This window comes from Balaenoptera borealis (genome assembly GCF_965194805.1).
Source record: "Balaenoptera borealis genome assembly, chromosome: 12".
NCBI lineage: Eukaryota > Metazoa > Chordata > Mammalia > Artiodactyla > Balaenopteridae > Balaenoptera > Balaenoptera borealis.
In genome coordinates this window covers 12,780,818-12,804,716 of record NC_138869.1, presented here as the reverse complement: position 1 = coordinate 12,804,716, position 23,899 = coordinate 12,780,818, and the positions used below count along the sequence as shown (strand labels likewise).

The 23,899-nt window shown below is 41.8% G+C and overlaps 1 long non-coding RNA gene across 1 annotated transcript in view; it reads right to left on the bottom strand.

Moving 5' to 3' along the window:
* Positions 1–13,654: 13,654 nt before the first annotated feature.
* Positions 13,655–23,899, bottom strand: part of LOC309608146 — a 259,623-nt gene continuing 249,378 nt past the window's right edge. The window contains exon 5 of the long non-coding RNA XR_014232695.1: positions 13,655–18,341. This is a non-coding gene — a long non-coding RNA (uncharacterized lncRNA). The remainder of the gene's footprint in view (positions 18,342–23,899) is intronic.

The window sequence follows — 23,899 nt, the reverse complement described above, 5'->3', positions numbered from 1 at the left end:
TAGAGATAATGTTCTTCCCTCTCCTAAGTCATTTCCGTAAGGGGTATCCCCTACGGCAGACACTTTACTGTTGGCAGGTATGTTAGGAGAAGCAGTTGGGTGTCTGAGGGACTTGCAAATGTAGGGAGCATCGAGATGGCCCAGGGAACTTGGAGCCAGCTTTTTATTATTACCAAAAGCCAAATTTTACAGGCTGAGGCCGGAATGGCCACAAGGAAGAGCCGGGAGATGTTATCACCTGTGCTTTCTGGCTGGTGCCCTGCTTCTTCTCTGACATTTTTCCTAGTTCCATTCAAACAGAATGGAAAGGAAGAAGGGGTGTTTTGGACCCAAGAATGCCAATACCTACATGTCAGGACTCTGTTTCTGAACCTAGGAAAGCATCACTAATTAACTGTGGGACTCTTTCCACTAATCCTCAAGTATTCTTTGATCTGTCCAGGCTGCCACCAACAAACTATTAGCATTGGCACAGGAAGCAAAGCCTAGGTGCCATCTCTGTTTTGGAACAATCCAGCAGAATGGCTTGTTAACAGTGGCTTTAGGTGGACAAAATCCCAACGGCAGATTGTTCAAGGTGGTGGCATCCATGTTTGATGACGGGCTTTCAAAAGCTGAGGCTAAAAGCCAGCCCTGGCGGAGTCAAGGCAGAAGTTAAAAGGTAAGCGTAGGGATAATCCAAGAACGGATGTCCAAAAGTCAGAGCTCAGAGTCAAAGGCACATATGCTGTTCCTTCTGCGTGGAATACTCTTCCAGCTTCTCTTTCTTTGGCAAATCTCTATTAATCCTTCAGGTTCCAGCTTAGAAATTGCTTTATCTGCCCTGACGCTCACTTGGGAATTCAGTCACACTTTCCGTGGCACGGACAGCATCCTAGATTTTCTCTAGCATGGCAATCCACTGATTACCATCAACAGAAATCATGTAGGCATTGTATATACCCTCCAAGGGTGCATCGTATTAGTCCAACTCAACCTGATAACTAGCACAGCAGATGCCAGAGGCAGAGAACAATAGGATCTGACCAGGTTATTTCAGTCAAAGGCTACATAGGGTGACAAAGAGCCAGAAACAAAGAGACTTGTAAACAATGCCTGAGGTAGAAAACCTTCCCCACTTTTCTGCTACAGCAACATCCCACTCCGTTGCCAGGATATAACCAGTTCCAAGTCTAGGCTTAAAGCCCCAATTCACCATCTCTGCCAGCACCTGGTATTTGCCCAGTGAATACAATCAGTAAAGGAAAATGCTACTAGAACCCAGTTTGTTATTACATAAACCTGTATGTATTGTGTATCTAATTGTAACCTGGATCTGAAAGAGACAATCTAATTTGGAAGGAAAAAGCATAATCATTAGACTCATAAAAATCTGTTACTTTTTAATTGGGAGGGAGGGCTTATATTTCAGTTCTGTATAATCTTGGTCAAGTTACTCAGCTGCTTTGAGTTTCTGATTTGTTCATTTGTAAAATATTTTGCAAACTTGTTGTGAGGGTGAGATATGACATTTGTAAAAGCTGACACAATGTTTCAGCCATAAGGTGCACTAAAAGAAATAAAATTACTGGTACTCATTTTTAAATTTATTAATTGGATAAAAATGTGTGTATTTATGTCATCTCTTTTGATCCCTATACAGCACGCTCTATTATTATCTCTATTGGACGGATGATAAAATTAAGGCTCAAAAAAGTTCCCTGACTTGTCCAAGGACATCCAAGGAGTAAGGGGCAGACTCAGATTCAATCCCAGATTGGTCTGATTCCATAGCCCACGTACTCCACTCTGCTCGCCCCCATGGAATCCAACTGCAAGCAGAGCTCCAGACTGGTCAGTTTATGGAGATTATGGGTGTACAGATACACCCCCAAACTGTAAATGATTTTCGGCAAATTCTAGATAAAATTCTTTATTTCCCAGCTTCCTTTGAGATATTAGGCAAAAGTTGCAGCGTGGGGCTCCTCACAAAGCTCTTTAAAGAGATCTCATTCAGTGGGGAATCACACCTTTTCTCCTCTCCTTTCCTCCATTATGTTGCCTGGAACATGAACGTGATGGCTGGAGCTACAATGGTCATCTCATGACCATGAGGCAACCCTGAAGATGGAAGTCATACTAAGGATGGAGGAGCAGAAAGAGAATAGGCCTGGGTCGATGATAAATGTGAAGCTACCATACAAGCTCTGAACTGCCAACCATGGGTCATTTTTTATGTGAGAGCAGGAAAAGAAGCCTGCTTTCTTAGTTAAGCCACTGCTCATTGAGTTTCTTTCATACACAGCTGAATTTAATCCTAACTAATACAGGCTTCCACTATATTTTTCATTTTTATATTTCTCAGACTCAGAGATAAAGTAGGATGGAGACTCCAATCGTATTTTAAAATTTATAAAGCATAACTGAATCAGGCGATGTGCCCACAAGAATAGCTAGGGAACACCAAAATGACAGCAGAATCCACTACTGCTTCTGGCTCAGGAAAATTGTAACAAATGAAAGGAGAAACAAATATTCATCATTCTGCTTTGGGGTACTCCAAATATTCATCATTCTGCTCCCAAGAGGAAGACTCTCAAAGACTGAAGCTTCTGGAATAAAACTTCCTATTTATCTCCTCGGAGATCATCATACTAGTTGGTCTAATCTTTCTGGATTCTACCAGAGCACAAGAAACAAAAATAGTCCATTGATCTTCATGTTCTTGCAAGGATACGATACAAGAAGGTCCCGGTGCCAAAGGTGATAGTGACAACAGCATGGACAGCAATGACCACAGCAGTAGAGGGCTCGCACCGAGCACTTCCTCTGTGCCAGGCAGCTTTCTAGGTCCCATACTACTTACCCCACTGAATTCTCAAAACAACCCCGCCATCACTGATCTCTCTTACAAATCAGGAAACTGGGGCTTCCCTGGTGGCGCAGTGGTTGAGAATCCACCTGCCAATGCACGGGACATGGGTTCGAGCCCTGGCCTGGGAAGATCCCACATGCCACGGAGCAACTAAGCGCGTGTGCCACAACTACTGAGCCTGCGTGTCTGGAGCCTGTGCTCCGCAACAAGAGAGGCCGCAACAGTGAGAGGCCCGCGCACCGCGATGCACAGTGGCCCCCGCTCGCCACAACTAGAGAAAGCCCTCGCACAGACACCAAGACCCAACACAGCCAAAAATAAATAAATAAATAAATAAATTTTTTAAAAAAATCAGGAAACTGACATGGTAAGTTTTTGAATGAGGTATTCATAGGATAGAATGATTTCAAAGAAATCATGACAGAGCAACTCAATTGAAACCCATCCAATATTTACAATTGTGGAAACAGAACATTATGAGTGCCGTCTTTGAGGGCAAAAGAAGGGAAAATATGAGATCAGAAATATGTCTCTCTTTAATAAAGGAACTGACTTTTATTAAAGGAAGTTATGAAGCCAGTCTCTAGAATGTTAAAGCACTTTGTTTATTCTGGTTTTAAATTCCTTCCCTGTGCTGACAGAAAAGCCACAAAATCCATAATTTGTAACCTGGTGAACACAAAGAGCTTTGGTTGGCTGACAAACCAGCTAAGGCAGAAAGCTCAATAAAGTTTTCCATCCTAAATAAAGGAGGTCCTCAGTGGTATCTGTCTGCCCTTCAATGCACAGATGTAATTACTCCTAAATCATATTAGAATAGAACCTGTTTAAATGCACCTACATGCACCATGCTGTTTAGACATCAAAGTCTATAAAATACATCTTAGATAAGTGTAGCAAATTGCAAAAAGTGGCTAGTTTAGGATAGAATGATAGTATATAAGTTTTATCTTGTGCTAATTACTTCTGATATAATTGAATTTACAGTAAACTTACATGTAAAAATCATATTTCTTTAACATCTAGAACTAAGCTCCCTTTCTCTTGCGTATTATTCAAACTTCAGAACAGTTTAGAGGTGGCTTTTTAATATTGATGTCTCCCTTTTGCCTGGATCAAATTTGAAAAAAAAAATGTTTCTGAAGTTTACACCTAAACCATATTGCGAAGTTTATTTCTTATGCTTTGGAATGGACTACATAATGGAATTTAAAGTCTAGAGCTTTCTTTTAAAGGAGAGAGTAAGTACACAAAGACTAATCTTTTGGAGACTAACAGGTACTGTTCTAAACTTTGAACCACGTGAAATTCAGACTCTTAGAAACATGTCCTTGATTTTCATGGATCATTGTAAAATGTTTCACATATACTCTTCCTTTGGTTTCCACAGCTATCCTATAAGAAAAGTGGGATGGTGATTAGCCCCACTTCACTGATGGAAAGACCATGTTAGTGAGAGTGGGAGTGATCAATATAGTGAGAGGTGATAGTACTGTCACTTAAAGGAAAGCATCCTGGTGTTTTGTTCTATGCCTATTCAATGACGCCAGAGTTCTCTTTGCTTTAGAAAAGGAACTGAATGTTTGAAAGGCTACTCCAAGCAGGGGCATCCCTCCCTGAGGACCAGCATCTATGGGACGCTGAAAGGCACACGTGTCTCCAGACCTCTCACCCACCAGCTGAGCCCAGTGACTGCACATCTCTCCACAGAGGCACTCTGTTGAGTTCACTTCGAATCTTTAAAATGTGCTCATAAAAATGCATATGATGGTTGTCTGAGAGATGATGTGAATTCATTAGCATCCTTTACAATCTTATCAGGAATTGATGATAAGCTGAGCTCACTTCAGTCTTTGCAGGAGGAAAAGAGCCACGAGGGGACCCCACCTTAGTAAAAGTGGAGGGGAGAGCAGGAAAGTTCTCGAGTGGAATTGCTTAAAGGGAAGGTCATTTCATATGATTAGATGAAAGACAACATGGTAGCCCCGCAGTAAGTACGCAGATGAGATGGGTGACAACTAATAGGAACATGGAATTAGACTTCCTCTCCTTTCCAGTACTGGCTAGTATTGGCCTTGATCGTAATCGGAAATGTATACAAGCAGTCACCAAGCGCCAAGCAGAGTACACAGATTATGAAGCATAGTATTCACCAGAACTTTATAAACTAGGTATTTTTATCTTTCCTCTTACAAAGGCCCAGAAAGGTTAAGTGACTTGCACAATGTCATGCAAGAAGCAATGGCTGGTTCAAAAACAGATCCATCTGACTGCAACAGTGTACAGCCTCGAATCAATTAAACCCTTCATGTATGGGTTATTGATTCATGAGTACCCCATTCGGTCCTCATTACTCTATGGGGTGATTACTATTAGAAGTGAAGAAACCAGGGCTGAAAGAACTTAAAGACTGGCTTAATGCAATAGATTTAGGCAGTGAATGAAGTAACTCAGCACAAGTTTGTGATTCCAATGCCTACTATCTTTTCACGATGATATTCGCTCATTTTCTTACCAAAAGTATTGAGTGCCTCTCTGTTCACTGTGTCAGGTACTGAGTATACAAAAATGAATAATATATGATGTTTTTCCTTAAGTTCACCATCCTAGGGGAGCAACCAACAAGTGTTTAGAAAAATATTTAGATTATAACAAGTATATAATACAAAAGGATATGGAAGCTTCCAGGAAAATCTGAGGAGACCTCATTTAAAAAGATCACAATTGCTGGTTGCGAGAGGTGGGGATGGGCGAAATGCGTGAAGGGGGTCAAAAGGCACAAACTTCCACCTATAAATAAGTCTTAGAGGTGTAATGTACAGCATGGTGACTAGAGTTAATAATACTCGGTTACATATTTATTTATAAGTTGCTCAGAGAGTACATCTTGAAGGTTCTCGTCCCACACAGACAAAATAATGTATAACTATGTCTGGTGACCTTGTTAACTAGACTTACTGTGGTGACCATCTGACAACAATATACACATATCAAATCACTGTGTTATGTACCTAAAACAAATATAATATTTTACGTCAAATATACCTCAATAAAAATTTTAAAATTTTAAATAAAATGAATAAATAGAGATCACAATTCAGCTAGCTCTTAGTATTACATAACCTTTTAAGGTGTCTTTCCATCTCACAGTCTGTCCTTTCTTCTCCAAGAATTGTCTCTTCCATCACCACTACCCACCAAGAAGTTCCCAGGGCCAACAATGGCTACTTTGTATCTCTAATGACCAAACCTAACTGGACCAGCAGTATACACATAACCTGAGCTGGGCCATTCAGACTGCCTCCCCAGAGAACTTGAAGTGAAACACATAGAAGCTAGGATTGGGAGCTAAGTCACATCAATGGAGGTGTTCCAGAGAGACACCTGCCCACCGTGGGGTATTGAGATCCCAGAAGCTGCTCAGAGACCTGCCCTTCCTGAGCAGTAATCTGTCCACTGAACTCCATTGCTTGCCTAAACCAGTAGAGCACAGCTTTCTCTCACTTTCATCCAGTCAATTCTTTAGTAAGTATTGAAAGATGAATAAGAGCTACCCAGCAGTGACAAGTTGGAGCCGGAGTTTGAAGATCCTCAAATGCCACTAAAAGTGGACTTTCTCCTGGAGAGAACAGCAAGCCAAGGAAATTTTGTGTTTATAGGGTGTTATAGCCCTTAAATGAGCAAACTAGTAAAGGGCTAATGCCAAAGAGGAACAAGATAAAAAAAAATCTACAGAAGCCGTCGAAGATTCATAAGAAAAGGTCAAAATATTTCCCCCAAATTATTTTGGAGACCAAGCTGCATGAAACATGGTCTCCGCTGACAGGGCCCATGACGTGTGCGCTCTATCGGGGTGTCTGTGTTGACCACGTGCCTTTCCAGATCCCTCTCCGCTGTCTTCCACCATGCTCTGTGCCCCAATATGTCTTGGTAACCATTCTTTCCCATTTCCCCTTCAGATCTAGGCTATGTCTAGCCTAGAGTGGTACCTAATCTCTCTTGGTTTCCCTATGCCCTGGCCAACCCTCTGTAAATAGTCCTGTTCTAAAATTCTCCTCAAACTACACAATGTGTGTGCCATCTGATTCTTGCAATAACCCTGATCAAAACAGAGTCCCTCTAAAAACTTGTATGTGAAGACCTAGATATGAGAAATGAGCTCGCTTTATAGCTCCCTACTCAGGAAACAGCCCGATGTATAATGTCCTTCTGAAGGGTTATCTGGGGGAGTTCTAGGTTATTACAGTCATAAATACACATGTTAACAGCCACAGGGAATCAACCGTTTCCTCAAGAAAACTCCCCTATGCCAACCTGAGATGAAGAATACTTCACACCAAAAGGAAAAGGGAGAAGCATCTCTTGAGTAGTAAGAAACAGCAATAAGCCACAGGCAAATTCCAAGAAAGCAAGGAGAAGCAGGCAGACTTGCCCACCTCACGCCCAGAAGTCAGGGCCAATCAGCAGATGATCTGAACTCACTTTAAGAACCAGCCACAATTGCTTGGGCAGCCTCTAGGGCAGAGAACAGAAAACAGGGGGAAGCGAACTTGACTCAAACAGACTCTTTCGCACATGGCTTGAGACAGGCTTATCACAAACTCCTCCTAACATTATGTGCTGGAGTTACCCCATTCCATGCACACGTTATAGAATCCTTGATACATCTGCTAAAATAGGTAGCATCTTCCCTGAAGCCTGACTGACTCTTTAATTTTATTCATTTCTTCATCCATCCATCCATCCACTCAATGAACAAAGCCAGAGCATCTACAAAGTACAGGACATGGGGTTATGAATGGGATATACAAAAAAAAAAAAAAAAAACACACAAAAAACAAGAGGCAGTCCCTAATTACAATTGTGTAGGGCACACAGGCAGACAGACAGATACGTGAACAAGTTAATGATTCCAGAACACTGTGATGAGTGCAGAGATAATGAAATACAGGAGTTGAGGGGAGCACAGAGGAAGCAGACAAGACCCAATTTCTGAGGGTCCTCGGGAAGGGTTAGGGAAAGCTTCATGGAAGAGGTGACAATCGAGCTGAATTTCAATGCTGAATCTGATTTAAAAGGTGAAAGTCCATCCAAGCATATGGTATGGGTCATAGGCATCTTTAAATATAAACTTCCAAAAGAGCACAGAGGTTTTTTTTTGTTTTTTTTTTTTCCTCACATCTTTCAAGGGAACTCAGTGCCTTAAGTAGTACCCAGGGGCTAAAGTGCCCACATCCTCTTTCCAACATGTAGCTTGGTTGCTAGGCAACCACTGCTGAGCTAAATCCAGCCTTATTCTCAATTAATTTGGCAGAGATACTATGTTTTTTCAATTCATGCCCTTGGAGCTTCATTTTACAAAGAAAAGGAAATAGCTTTAGGCCTTTCTATCTGGTTTAATTGTGAATGTCCTAACTTCTCTTCAGTCATAGTTCAAGCTCAACACAGGTTCAAAGAAGTCACACTTATCACGGTGAGGAAGTACAGGTATAAACGTTTTGAAACAAACCTTTTCGAGATACACTTGGTAGAAGCTATTAAACTTTGTGAACTCTCTTGGGAAATAGAAAGGTGATTACGACAGATTTTGAGTATCTTGTAAAAACAAGGAGATCTTGCCAGTGTACAGAAAGGTATTTTGTAATTATATATATATCCAACTTCAGCTGCCTGTGGCTATGTACCCAACACTGTGTCAGGAGTGAAGAGATGAAACAGCACTGTATTTCAGAGGCTTCATCCCTGAGAAATACTAATGGTGATAAACATGAGTCCCAGTCCTGCACAATGAAAAATGATTTTTTTTTTCAGGTTTGACTCCCAGCAAGATGTGATCTTTCATGAAAGGAGTTTTCAAAGATCCCAATTCAAAATAAGATAAAATAAGACAAAAATTATATACCTACCACTGTCAAAGTATGGAAAACCAGACTGAGTTACATAAATGTATAAATACTAATTAAAATTAATTACATTAGTTAATACAAATAATACAAATATAATTAATAAGTTAATACAAATGATTGCTATCCTAGCACACTAGTTTATCATGTATGACTTAATGTGTATAGATGTCTACAGAGTACACAGTATAGAATGTAGGTCCAGTGCCGTAGACAAGTTTCATTAAATTTTGGCTAAGAAATCCCTCCACTCTTTATAGAGTCCCCAAACTGGATAACCCTACCTGACTACTAGATGCAAAATGCTGGCACACACAGAAGGGAGGAAAATAACATTTTAAAATTCATACCCTTGGAGCTTCATTTTACAAAGAAAATGTAGAATGGTTCATACAGGAAAGTGGTTGAATGAAAAATGAAATATGATACATGCAGACTATGAAATGTATGCCTCATTATGTGGAAAGAGGCAGACTTCTATGTTCTTTCAAAAATATTGAGTTACTTTCTATTTACATCTATTTACATCTATTTACATTTATTACAAAATATTAGCTATATTCTCCATGTTGTATAACACATCCTTGAGCCTCTCTTACACCCAGTAGTTTGTACCTCTCCCTCCCCCACCCCTATATTGCCCCTCCCTGCCACTACTGGTAACCACTAGTTTGTTCTCTATATCTGTGAGTCTGCTTCTTTTTTGTTATATTCACTAGTTGCTTGTATTTTTTTAGATTCCACATAAAAGTGATATCATACAGTAGTTGTCTTTTCCTGTCTGACTTATTTCACTTAGCATAATGCCCTCCAAGACCATCCATGTTGCTGCAAATGGCAAATTTTCATTCTTTTTTATGGCTGAGTAGTATTCCATTGCGTGTTTGCATATTCTTTATCCATTCATCTGTTGATGGACACTTAGGTTGCTTCCATGTCTTGGCTCTTGTAAATAATACTGCTATGAACACTGGGGTGCGTGTATCTTTTCGAGTTAGTGTTTGGGGGTTTTTTTTTTGGATATACAACCAGGAACAGACTTCTATGTTCTGAATTAGAAATAGCTCCAAGAAAAACACAGCTCTTAGAACAATTCATATACTATGAGATTATTAATGGGGATTAAAAAAATGTGTTCACTTGCTTATAAATGTAGAGAAGGAGACAAAATGATATGCATCAAACACTCTTTATCATAATACCTCTAGTATTGGGTTGAGAAATAGTAGTAGAATTTCACAAACTATACTGAATCCTTACAAGAGTATGTATTTGACTGTGTATTTAAAATACTGAGCATTAAATACATACATACATATGAATGGAGTGCGTCAGTGAAATTTCTTTCTCTGTGGGTGTGATGCCTGTCACCTATTGTTCCTTAAATAGAGGAATAAAAACTTCACCCAAAACTTTGGAAAAACCTACCTAAAGGTTTTCTCTAAAATTGAGAGAAGCTAAATGACTGACCCAAGTGACTGCCTGCCTTCCTTCCCTGTTTTTACTTTTAATTATAAAACATAGAAAACATACAACAAAGTATAGAAAATAATAAGACTCCCAAATATCCAAAGGTCAAACGTAACCAATATTAATATCTCATTATATTTTCTTCAAGACTCTATTTTCTTTTTAATTAAAAATTACAGAGCTAAGCCTACCCTACCCCATAGTTCTTGGACCTCCTCATACACACCTATAGGTAATCACTGCCCTAAAGTCTGTGGTTATCATTCCTTTGTATGTTTTTGTATTTTTACTAAATATACATGCATCCATAAATAAGATATAGCATTGATCGTTGCTTCTTTATTATGTACATAAGTCATGCCATAGTGTGTGTGTGTGTGTGTGTGTGTGTATATATATCCTTTTTGCCTGAACTGGACTTTCCGGCCTGTTTTACTCCATTCACTGACTTAAATAATAATGCAATTACCCAGGGGTGTCTTGATAGAGTCAAGCAAAGAGGCTGCAGAGACAGATTAACAAAAAGGCAGGGACTCTGACCAGGGCCACTACTGGAATTCCCAACTCTCTACCGCAGTAACGAGCAAGCGATTTCTGCAGGAGACCAGAGACTAGAAATGTTCTGCTTTGCAGGCTACGTGGTCTCTGGCAATTACTCACCTCTGCTATTGTAAAGCAAAAGCAGCCAGAGACAGTACGTCAATAAGTGGGTATGGCTAGGTCTCAGTAACATTTCGTTTATAAAAACAGGCCATGAATTGTTTCTGGCCTGAGGGCCACAGTGTGCCAACCTCTGTTCTAAGGAATTGAGGGATGCAGAAGGACTTAGCTGTCCCATCTCTCACTCTGAAGCTGGAAGGGCTGATCTAAGGGGTCACGCCTGCATCCCTGATGCTCTAAGCGCATCTTTCCTGAAGGTGTGTGCTTCATGAACGCCCACTAGCGAGGGCCACTCTTTGGCCAAACGTACCAGGGAAGCTCTGTCCCCAGCTAGAGCCTGGTACCAAGGGACAAGTGAAGGACTGTGTCCCCAGGGAAGGAACACTAAACCGCCAATCAGGGGACATGGGTTAGGATCTGATTCCCAAATTTGCCACTGTCATCTCTGTTGTCTGCCTCGTCTCAGGTAAGACACTTCCGCTCTCTGAGCCTCAGTTTCTCTCCTGCAAAAATGAGTGTGTTGGGGTGTGTTATCTCTGAGCTCCCTTACAGCACCAAGATCCCATGATATTTGGGATAGTATAAGTAAATGAAATCTCACAAAACCCCCCAAAATGTTCTTTCTTGTTATAGGGTAGCAATGTTCTCCAGGAACCTTCCAGAAGCATTGACAAAGAGGACAAACCATTGATCTAAATTCCACCAGCTCCCTTTCCCTACCTATCAGTCAGCAGAAAAATGGCTAAAAGGCAGACATCAGAGAGTGACCAGGAAGGTGGAAGAATTGAAAGTCAAGACAGAGGAAGAGGGATTAAAGGAACCAAGGTGAAAGGAGGTGCTCAGGGTCAAAAGAGACGATTCACTGTGGATGAGAAACCTGGCTTCAATTAGAAAGGCAGACAAAAACCTTAAATTACAGCAAATTTGTTCTGCATTGTCCCAGAAGTGAGAAATGAACGCTATTATAAGAAGAAGTACTTGGGTTCAGCTGAAGCAAAAGAGTTACTTTCTGGAAATTATACATTTCTGAAAATGCAGCAGCTGTTACAGGAGCATCTCATCCATAAAAGTGTTCAAGAAAAGACTGACTGAACACTTGAGGTACTATCAGCAGTTGGGCGAGATTCCTGAACCTGACCCTACTTCTAGACCTGAGATTCTACAACTATCTCAGTAAAGGTTGAACTTTGGGTACTTACTCCAGGGCCTGACTTCCTTCCTTCTGAAAAAGCTGACTGCATTTTCATAAATATTTAGCTATTAGAAGTTGTCTCAGACAAAGGAGTTTTCTGCAATATTTATGCTATTCTTCAGTACCTGGTACAATGTCGGGCACACAGTAGGTTCTCATTAAGTATTTGTTGAAGGAAAAGAAGGGGGGGAGGGAGGGAGGGAGGAAGGGAGGGAGGAAGAAAGGGAGGGATGGATTAAACATTATTCTATAAAATATAAATGAAAATTGAATCTATACAATATTGTAAAGACAAATATTGAATGCTTTATGTGTTCCTGGTCATACTTGAAGCTCTAGGTTCCGTGCTCTTCTCTTCCAGATCATATCCATGGGGTCACCCAATCAAATACCAGAACTGAGTGGTCATGCTAGTCCAAGATCAAGTCCCTTTATTCCAACACTGCAGTGGGGTCGGGGTAGGGAGATTTCAGGTGAGGTTTCCTTGGCCAAACCCCAAGTGTGTCCAGAACATAATTCCTTCCCCAAAGCACCTGGACCTGAGAGGTTATCACCCAAATATTTCAGTTAGGTACCTAAACTAGAGGATCCTGTGGCTTTGCAAATTGGAAAGGGAGTATTATTATCAGTCTGTTTTCTATAGAGAAAGAAAATTAAGGAGATCCTAATGGTCCTAATGAGGACCAGAATCTTGCCAAGTTTAAAGCCACCACATCCATGGAAACCTAATTTCTACTTAATAGCACAAATGATTAAATTAGACCTTTTGACACTGCTTCTTAAGAACAAATGATAGCTGGGTGCTTTGTTTTATCAGTCTTCTATTTTATGATTCTAGCCTTGGATGAATGTGATCCAGAGGGATTCTTTGAGCTCACTTTCAACCTTGAGAGAGCCATAGAAAGTTTTCTTCCTATTCTGGCAATGCTGTGGAGGACATTTACTGCATTTATTGATAAACTTCTTCTCCAAGCGTTGGGGTTATACTTGGCAATTGCTAAAGGATTACATTAGATTTGCTGCTAGTAATTTCACCGTAGTAACTAATACAACTTCTCACTCCTCCCCAAAGAAATATGTTACCTTGCCTTTTAGTTCAAGGGAATGTTGGTGAATATCCCTCACCATAAATGAGATAAAGGGTAATTTGTCAGATTAAATCCCTGAGCTAAAAATTAAACACTGAGAACACTGTATGCATTTTATATGATTCTCCATCCTGAAATGAATGGAGAGGCACACATTTAGATTCCAAAATGGGAATCACAGCTGAGGAAAGGAATGGACATGGCTTGAAAGGGAGGATCTTGAAGGAAGGTGCTGAGGACATCAAACTGGATTTTTCAAAGGAAACTAGAAAATGAGGATTTTTAGAAAGTGTGGCCTTCATAAGATCCGGAGAAAATACAGGGTAGATCCCATCCCTTCTCTGCCCCAGGCTCTTCACTTGGGAGGAGAGGAATGTGCAGGTGAGGCACGAGGCCTCTCAGGTCATGTCAAGTAGAAGCTGAGAAGACACGATGATGATGACAAAGCCCTACCTGACTTGGATGCGCGCCCCTCCCCCCACCCCCGCTGCACCTCTAGTCCCCGTGCCCCTTGCTTACTCCAACCAGCCACTGTGGCCTCCTTGCTCTCTCCTGAACTTTCCAGGCATGCCCCTGCCTCAGCACAGTTGTATCTGCTGTTCCCTCTGCCTGGAATACTTCCTCCACCCCCCAGCTAACAACCTGGCTGACCTCCCACCTCCTTCCAGCCTCTCCTTCGAGGTCCCTGACTTGGGGAGAGTTCACCAGACCACCCTGTTTATGACAGCAGACCCTGCCCTTCTACCTGGCCACCTGCCTTGCATGCTCCTTCTCCCCGTAGCACTGGTTACTTTCTAACACATCACATATTTTCCTCTGTTATTCTGTCTACCCCCCAACGCCTCCTGAATATACGCTCCACGGAGTGGCGATTGTTGTGTGTCTGGGTCACTGCTGTGCCCCAAACCGTCACCGGCACATCACTGAATGAATGAAAGAAAGAAAACGAAGGTCCAGGGCTGGCAAAGATAATAAGGAAAAGCAACACTGGAACAGAATGAAAAGGATGAGCTGCAAAGACAAAGAGGGAGGCAGCACCAAAAGGTGAGAGGACAGGAGGGCCGCAGGTTCTGAAGGATGTACATAAAGAACAGAGCAAGATAAATGGCTGCTGCCGCCCCTGCTGTTTCACCCGGCACGGGGGCTTATTGCCTGACCTCCTGCCCTTTGAAATGAGCCGCTCGTGTCCCAAAAGTTCTGTTCCGCGTGAAAGAGTTACAGTAGCGCAGCACAGAGGGGTGGGAATAAATTATCCTAAGGGCTGCAGCAGCTGGGGCAGAGCCGTGTTACCTGGCAGGGGGCTGGGTGAGGTTGGAACCTGCCTGAGCCAAGGGGCTCTTGCTTGACTGTCCATTCCACCATGCTGCCCAACATCTGGTGGGAACAGAAGGAAACACACAGCCAGAGTGTGTGCCGCTTCCTGCCAGGCAACAGATTTGTCTGATATTTCCAGAGACTCAAAGAATACTAGAGAAATAAGGAAGAATAAACATGTCAAATTCCCCTATGGAATAGGTATGAATCTGCAAGGACAAAGAGGATGGAAGAAGAGATAACAGTAAACAAGAGATGTAACTAATTTGGGGAAGACTCAGAAACAGTGGAAGAACGACCAAGTTTCATCAATCTTAAAAGGTGCCTCTCTTTCCCATTTTAACATTTCTGAGGTCAAGATGACTCTTACAACTGGTGGTACCTCACAGTTGTGGTGGACGGCGTTCTTGTTTTCCTTCTTCATTATTCATGAGATAGTGTGTGCACAGAAAAAGAGCAAGAAGTGCTACTCATCGTCCAGTTATACACAGGTTAAGTCACCACTCCCTCAGCTGTCCACTGACAGCGTACCCTGAGAAATCAGGATGAAAAAACGGGACGAGGCACTCTGTGCTTTGGATAAACGGTCCCCAGAGAGATAGATGCGTATCTCAGGAAGATTTCAATGACCCCAGATCCTTGCATCTTTCCATACATAGAAAAGCACTAAAATCATTAACTTGGGAATCCGTTCTTTGTGACTGGCAGTAATCTTTTACCAAGATGTACGCTTGACTGCATGTATTTCCTAACCCCCAAAATTCATATATATACTGGGTCCTCCCCGACCTCTTTGGAGCAGTCCCTCAGAGCTGTCTCCCAGGCTACAGTCCTCAGGAAGACCCTGACTAATACTTAAACTCACAACTCACATGTTGTGCATTTTTCTTTGACTCTACAAATGGATGGTGCAGCCTATAATCAGCCGCATCTTAGATGAAAGGAAATATGGTAGCGGCACATAGGAATCCAAAGGCCAAAAGTCCGCAGACGGACATGTCAGTGAGAGGAACACGACGCACCTTGCAGAACTCCACGAGGGATTGGTGGCTTGGGAACACCAGATACCATGGGGGTGAAGAGCAGGGCTGAGGGAGAAAAGGTGGAAAGTCAGTAAAAGAACTACGAGCTAGTGGGAAGCAGTCACATAGCACAGGGAGATCAGCTCGGTGCTTTGTGACCACCTAGTGGGGTGGGATAGGGAGGGTGGGAGGGAGGGAGACGCAAGAGGGAAGAGATATGGGAACATATGTATATGTATAACTGATTCACTTTGTTATAAAGCAGAAACTAACACACCATTGTAAAGCAATTATACTCCAATAAAGATGTTAAAAAAAAAAAAAAAAAGAACTACGAGCTCCCCCAGATTCCTGCCACCTCACACAATGATGCCGCCAGGCTACTGCTCTCCTCTTCCAGTGCCGTGGATAGGGTTGCCAGATAAAACACAAAAGGTCCAGTGAAATTTGCATTTCAGATAACAAATGACTGCGTGGGACACACTTACACTACAAAAGCATTCCTCATTCATCTGAAATTCCAATTTTACTAGACAATCTCTATTTTGTTTTTCTTTGACTAAATCTGGAAGTTCTATCTATGGAGAAACTGAATCGGAAATACGCTAAACTTTGAGATGGAAGCTCCATGGAGACTGGGGAAGAAGCCAGGGGCAGAAAACAAGTGGTTTAAGTGAAATCATACCAAATGATGCCCCTCTCAGTAATACTGTGCAACTCAGCTCCAAGGGCCCTGCCAGTCAGAACCACTTCTTCCACCTCTAGTCACCACTGGAAGAAAGCAAAGTAAGAAAGTAGTGGGCAATTCTATGGGGACCCTCTCGGTGACAGAGAAAATACCAAGTGACTTTGGAGGTCCCCCAGTGAAGCAGCTAGTCCTCTGCTGAACCATTCTATGGAGAAGCCCACCATTCGACAAGCCTCCCACCTTGCTCCCCTGCACGTATAAGACCCACTGATTTTTGCCTAACTCTTAATATGGGCAGAAAACAGAAGACTACCAGACATTTAAAGGAAGCCTTGTAACATGGGTAACAGTAACTGACAACAAAGCAGGAAAAGACTCCTAAGACAGAAAGGTAATATATGGAGGGGGGAAAAAAAAAAAAACTCTTAAGGATAACTGATACCATGTTAGAGAGAAGAAAAGGTATTGTATTCACAAAAGAAGAATATCATGCTATTTTATAAAGGAATAATAAAGGAGTAAGAAAAAACTGAAAGTTAAAAATACCACAGTCAACATTTTAAAACTCTGTTTACCCTAAAGATGGTAATACCTCTCAGAAAATAAAACAAATGGGCAGACAGATGGAAAATTGGAATAAAAAATAAGAATATTGGGAGGATCCATTCAAGAAGAGCAACATGCAACTGACAAGAGGTCTTGAAAGAGAGAACCTGGAAGAAAAAAAAATTATCATAGAACATAAGAATATTATCTAAAACCAAAAACATGAGTTCCTGCACTGACAGGGCCCACAGACGCACAGGACCAAGAATGAAAACAGCACCACACCAGACCCCTTGGCATGGCCCTTCAGAACACCAGTGTTGAAGAAGATTTTTAAATAATTGGAGGGCTCAAATGGTTTGGCGGTAGGTAGACACCACATTTCAGGAAAACTAGCCTCACGGTGGCACACTGAGATTGCCTACTGAGACAGTGACCTCAGTGACTTGGTCCAGCCTTCTAAGTGGTGCTGGGGGCAGTGCCAAGGGGTACGTGAGGTGAACTGAGCTGGATCACTCCTGAGCAGTGGTCCACACAGCCTGCACACAAGAGAACAATGCATCCACTGGCTCTCACGTTGGTACAGTTGGCCCCCCTCACAAGAACCCACGTTTAGTGCCAAGTGTTCTGCGCACAAGTGGAGGTTCTGGACTCAAGGCCTGATCGTACGTAAGTGACACAGGGAATGAGAAAGTACTCACAATATTTACACATAAAAACAATTTAAATAACTGTCGTTAATTGATAATAGTACATGAAATTGGGAAATCTCACCGCAAAATCTAGATTTCTGGGTAGTACTGACGCACATGAAGATTTGACAACATCAAGCTCATCCTCTTGGAACAACTGGCTACAACTTAACAGTAGATACCTCTTTCAGATCAAGCACGCAGACTGGCCACAATCTCCATCATTCCCTATTATCCTCAAACTCTGAGGTCAATTGCCCATTGCCATTTATCATTGAATGGCACTCCTTTGCATTGGAAAATAAACCTTTCCCTTTAAGCTGATCGGCATCACCCACATTCATCAACAGCGTAACTCCTGTAGGCACTTGAGCTGCTAGTCTGCTTTAGGGAGCTGTAGCACGGCATCTCGATACTACCAAGTCAAGCTACCACTTCAGTGTTTTATCATGAAGATGATTTTGTTCAAAGGGAGTCCATGGCATGGGCCAGGGATGGAAACTCTCTCCTTAACTAACCAATCAATTATTCTGGACCTCAGTTTCCTTCTACAAGAAGGATCTTGTGATATTAACTTGCTAAGTAACGTAGTAGTCATGTAGTAAGACTACCCGTCTATTTTCTACTGGGAAAAAAACATGGCTGAGAACAGAATATTTCCATTATTAAAACCAAAGTTCTATTTCATGGCTTTTTCCTCATTTGACCCAACTCAAACATGTGACCCCCATTTCATGCAACAGTATTTCATTGTATTCCTGGCTTGTCCTTTCTCTATTTTCTCAATTCAGAGAATAAGAAGGGGAAAGTGACAGTAACTCACGGTTCAGTATTTTAGGGAGATTCAAGACTGTAGACTCAATGCTTCCATCTTAGTAAAGGGACCTTTCACAAACTCAGTAGAGGGTGTCCCTGAAAATTAAGGAGAAAAAGATCAATAACCTGGTGTTATCGGTAACAGCTGCGACAATTTATCAAGGATTTGATTTAGGCATGTTTCACTTGGCCCTGACTAAAAGTGGAGATTCTCTGAAACTCACCTGTAAAATTAGGACATCCCTAATTGTGGGGCGGGGTTTAACTCAGCCCACCTCACGTGCTATTTCAGGCAAAGGGATAAAATCTTCAGGCAGAGTGCAAAACCTAGAAGAATGGAACTCTATGGCTGCTCAGTGAACTCTGCACGGTCCAGGCTGCTGGAGAGGATGTGCAGCTAAGGGAGTGAGGTGGTACAGATGAAGAGTTATGGCGGGGATTTTGCAGAACCCTTCGGGGAGATGGTAAATGATATTACACCGGATGTGTTCACAGTCCGGAAATGTACTCAGATTTTTGGGACTAAGCCTTTCCTGTCTTCTCTGTGACATTCATAAATGTAACAGCAGCCACCTTTTGTTCAATAGCAGGACTGCCTCTCGCTGCGTTAGGTGCGTGATATCCTCCTTCTCTGATCTTCACTGCTACTTGCAAAAGGCGCATCCACCCACCATTGACTCAAACTTCCATTCATTCTACACGTTTTTTGAATTCCAGCTTCGTGCCAGGGCCATTGTGCTGAGCACTGGGGATGCAGTTGTAAACAAAACAGTCAAGGTCCCTACGTGCATGAAGCTTAGAGTCTGAGGAAGAGTAGACAATGACTAGTTGGACAAAAAATTATGAGAAATCAGTGAGCATTCTGAAGAGAATTAAGACAGGGAGATGGGGAGATATAATAGTGCTGGGTGATTACTATACGAACGTGGTTGTGAACCGTAATTAATCCTATGACAATAGAATACGAGGGGACTATAAAGAAATACATAATGAGGGTCAATTTAACTTAGACTGTGGGGAGAGTGTCAAAAAAGACTAGTCTAAGTAAGTGGCATTCAGGCTGAGACTTGAAGGATCAGTGGGTGAGTTAGGCAGAGTATAGGTAGGATGGGAGGTGAGAGGTTGGGCCGTAAGCAACAGGAACGGTACAGGCAAATGCCATGAGGGGCAAAGACCTCAGCCTGTTGGAAGCACTAAAATAAGGCCATAGCAGAGATAGTGAGTCAGGGAGTGGGGGGAGGGGAGGTGGAAAGGAAACTTACACAAGGCAAACCCTCGTGGAGGCCAGTGCCATGCCCAAGGAAACAGAGGTTCACAAAGGTTAAAGAACAGAGTCAAGGATCCCAAATGTGGTGATAAAGACTGGATTAGAATCCAGGACTACCAAATTATAGAGTTCATCATGCTTTTTCTGCTATACATGCTATCTCTTTTTGTACTAAGAGACAAGGAGCACGTGCACATGCGCACACGCGCACGCGCACACACACACACACACACACACGTCTTCCTCTTGAACCAAGACTAGCAGCTTAGAAGCATATCCCTGTGGTTTGGCTGGATGCGTGCATTTTTTGCTAAAGATGACCTGGTATCGTCCAGCCCATTTCATCCTGCATTAGAGGTCATACCAACATCTGCCTGTCTCAGTGGGGACCCAGGACTGACCATCCAAGTCAAAACTGTGCTGGAAGCACTTAATACCTAAACTTCCAAGGCCACTGGCAAGTCAGAGGAGAAAGGAATAAACAGAGTCATTATACTTCACTCTTGTAAATCATCTGAGGGCCTCCATCATTTTTGTCGAGTTATTTTAGTTGCTCTCATTTGCAGGAGCAAATTAGGTGTAGCATTGTTCTCTGTTTAGATGGGTGCCAGGAAGAAACTAAATGAGCAAAAAACGAAACCCCCTTTCCAAACAAAAGCCCAAACTCTGCAAATGAAATTGATTTGTAAACCTTGTCAAGGTAGTTTCTAAGGCAAATCTATTCAGGGCATCGTGGGGTTTTTAATCAAGGTCTTGAAAAATTGTTCAATTAACACATGCATCTGACACTAGTAAAAGAATTCCTTGCATAGAACTCGCAAGAGCAGGGCCTCACAGCTGTATGGTCTCCATCTGAAAACTCAGGACAAAAATGGATGTTTCCAACAGCCAAGCTATTGGAAGTTTGTTCAATTAAGCCTGCTCTATCAATACATGCTAAGTAAAATGATGATTAGGGAAGTAATTTTGGGAACGCAGGCAACTGACACACTTCTCTGTCTGTCTAGGTAATGTATTTGTGTTTTCTCCCCACCGATTTGGGTTGTTCTGACTAATTTGCTGCTTAATGACCTAACCACAGGAAGGTAAACAGGGAAAGAAAGATTTGATTCAATTCAACAAACTTTTAATGAGTGTTTACTCTGTACCAACTATAGAGTAAGGCTCTGGAGACAGTCTACAATCAGTGATGGAGAAACAAAGGGCCCAGGAGGCACAGTCGTGCTGGAAACTGTTTCAGACCCCCCAGTGTCATTCGCAAGGACTCACACAGGCATTTAGGCAGCTCTGGGGAGCACACATGTTGGATTTCCCAAAGCAGTTCCAATTTCAAGCATTTTGCGCTGTTGCCCGGAGACCAGCAAAATATTTCCCAACATTTGAAAATCCAACCTAGGCTCATTCTTACCTGGAGACACCCCTTTAAATTAGTCCTTTGTGTGACCATGTGACTTGAGTTTAGATTTTCAAACTACTTTTTGTCAACTATTTTTTGTAGATTTTGTATATGTTGTGTAAATTATCATCTGTGTTGGCCCTTTCACTGAGAATGTTATTTCTGCAAATTAAATGCACCTAGCAATGGAGTAGTGAGTTTACACCCAACTGCCTCAAGCCTTGAGGGTGGAATTTTTCCGATTCCATTAGAGGTATGAGACTGGAATGAAATTAATCTGATAGTAATAATCAAGAAGTCCCACTTGCTTACAAGAGGCCCACCTAAGAGGGCTAATACCTACAGAGACACTCTGTTAAGTAGAATTAGCACATGTGTCGAGAACAGGCCTAGATTAAGTAGGGGTGAAGGTTAGGAAAGATGGTGAATCAGGAACCAAAATATAGTACAAATCCCCAAACAGCTCTCAGAACTAAGCTTTAATGCAGTCTTCCCAAACTATTTAAGTAAAGCTGTATGATGTTGCCATTTCTGTAGGGTAAAAGTGGTCAAATATTGGCAACTTCACATGGTTCAAATTAATATGTTTAGGCCAACCCTAGATCTAGGAACTGCCCCTCAATAAATAAAAATCAGAAGGGGTGGTGAGGGAGGAGGAGCTTTTGATCAAACATTTTAGGCAAATCCTTGTAGATTAAGCATCCACATTAGCATATTAAAATCCCTGAGAGGTTCGGGAGTAAACAAACCTGTTAACTCCACTTCCCAAATGTCTTGGATTTTGGAACTCTTATTTCCCCCACAGGAAACCCTGGAAACATTTTGGGAAATATTGCCTTTCAGTATCCAAATATGTCATAAATAAGAACAGTGGTAGGTGACACGTCACTAGGGAATGACAGAGTGTGTGTTGAAAAATGTGGCTTTGGGGTCCCCAGTTGTTTCAGTACAACATCTGCAGATATAGTTCCCAAGATAATCAGAGGAACTATGCCTGGATTGAAAATGAGTTATCTTCATGAGCAAGATATCTTGAAAAACATAAAATCCGCCCTCATAGATGTGAGATGACAATCTGAGAGAAATAAATCCTCTCATTTTTCAGCTAAAAAATCCCTCAATTCTTATCCACACATATTCTCAAGTAAATAGACTGCAATGAGTAGGGGTGACAATTTTCTTTCCTCATACTCACAATATTGACTTCCTGAATTATTACTTTCGGGTACCACTGATAGGATTTGCAAATGATTTGGTTCCCTAAAATCTTAATCAAATGGTGTTCAACAAAGTGGAAACTTTAACAATGTAGAAAGCTTGTGCATGAGGCACTTGGATAAAAAGAAACAAAATGAAATCTGCTATTATTAAAACAATAGCCACTACTTTGGAGAGACTGCACTAGGGCCAGGACAGGAATAAAGACGCAGACGTAGAGAATGGACTTGAGGACACTGGGAGGGGGAAGGGTAAGCTGGGAGTGAGAGAGTCGCACTGACATATACACACTACCAAATGCAAAATAGATAGCTAGTGGGAAGCAGCCACATAGCACAGGGAGGTCAGCTCGGTGCTTCATGACCACCTAGAGGGGTGGGATAGGGAGGGTGGGAGGGAGACGCAAGAGGGAGGGGATATATGTATACATATAGCTGATTCACTTTGTTATACAGCAGAAACTAACATAACATTGTAAAGCAATTATACTCCAATAAAGATGTTAAAAAAAAAAAAAAGATTGGTTCAATACACTCCCAAGTAACACAGACTTAATTCTAAAAGGGTTCTGTCATTCAATAATTGGATATGTTACTGAACTGTTGTTAGACTTGATTTTCCTCATCTGTAAAATAAGGAGGGATTTCCTAAATACTTCCAGAGGCTCTACTGAATCCCCGCTGAACTCTTTCTTTCCATCATACTTTTTACATTCTCTATTTTCTATCCCATTTATTTATATGCCTATATTATCCCCCCTTCTAGGCCTTTAGTACAAAAAGAAGCAAGAACTGACTCTGATTCGTCTTGGTTTTCCATATACTGCCTAATGATGGTTACAGGTGCAGTTCTAGAAACAGACTACCTCAGATGGAGTCTTAAGTCTGTCCCCTACTGGCTGTGTGACCCTGGGCATTTGTTTAAACTTTGTACCTGAGTTTCCTCCAATATCATGTTGGGATTATAATCATACCTATGATATGTTTTGTTTAATCCACGCTCTGCACTTTGAACAGTGAGTGACATGTGCTCACCCCTCGATAAATGTTAACTCTTGGGACTTCCCTGGTGGCCCAGCAGTTGAGAATCCGCCTTCCAATGTAGGGGACATGGGTTCAATCCCTGGTCAGGGAACTAAGATCCCACATGTCGTGGGGCTACTGGGCCCGCATGCCACAACTAAAGAGCCTGTGTGCCGCAACTACAGATCCCACACCCTCTGGAGCCCAAGTGCCACAACTAGAGAGAACCCCGCGCGCACCACAACAAAAGATCCCGTGTGCTGCAACTAAGACCCAATGAAGCCAAAAATAATAATAATAATAAAATAAAATAAATAAAATAAATGTTAACTCTTTCCTACTCTTGTTAGGTCCTTGGCAACTATTTGTTGATTCAGTGAATGTATGGGTAATAATAGCGGGCTAATATTCCTTCCTTATCATGAAAATGTTTTTTCTACTTTTAATAACTCTTTTAATGCCTCCTCAACTCCCTCTGAGTAGCAAAAACGTATTGCTTTAATCCTACCAGCCTCCAAAGGAATGGTGAAATTTCTGTCTATCTTCTTACATCCAAACTTCCTTTGAAATATTGTATTTTCCTTCCTATCACTGGAGAATAAGACTCCTTCACATTTTGCTGTAAGATCTTTGATGAAAGATGCAATTTTACGAATATAACCCTGAATCACATTGATGCTAAAGTTGGGGAAGTAATTACTCTGAATTAATGGAGCTTGCATTCCCATTATCTGTCTAGTACACTAGCTGG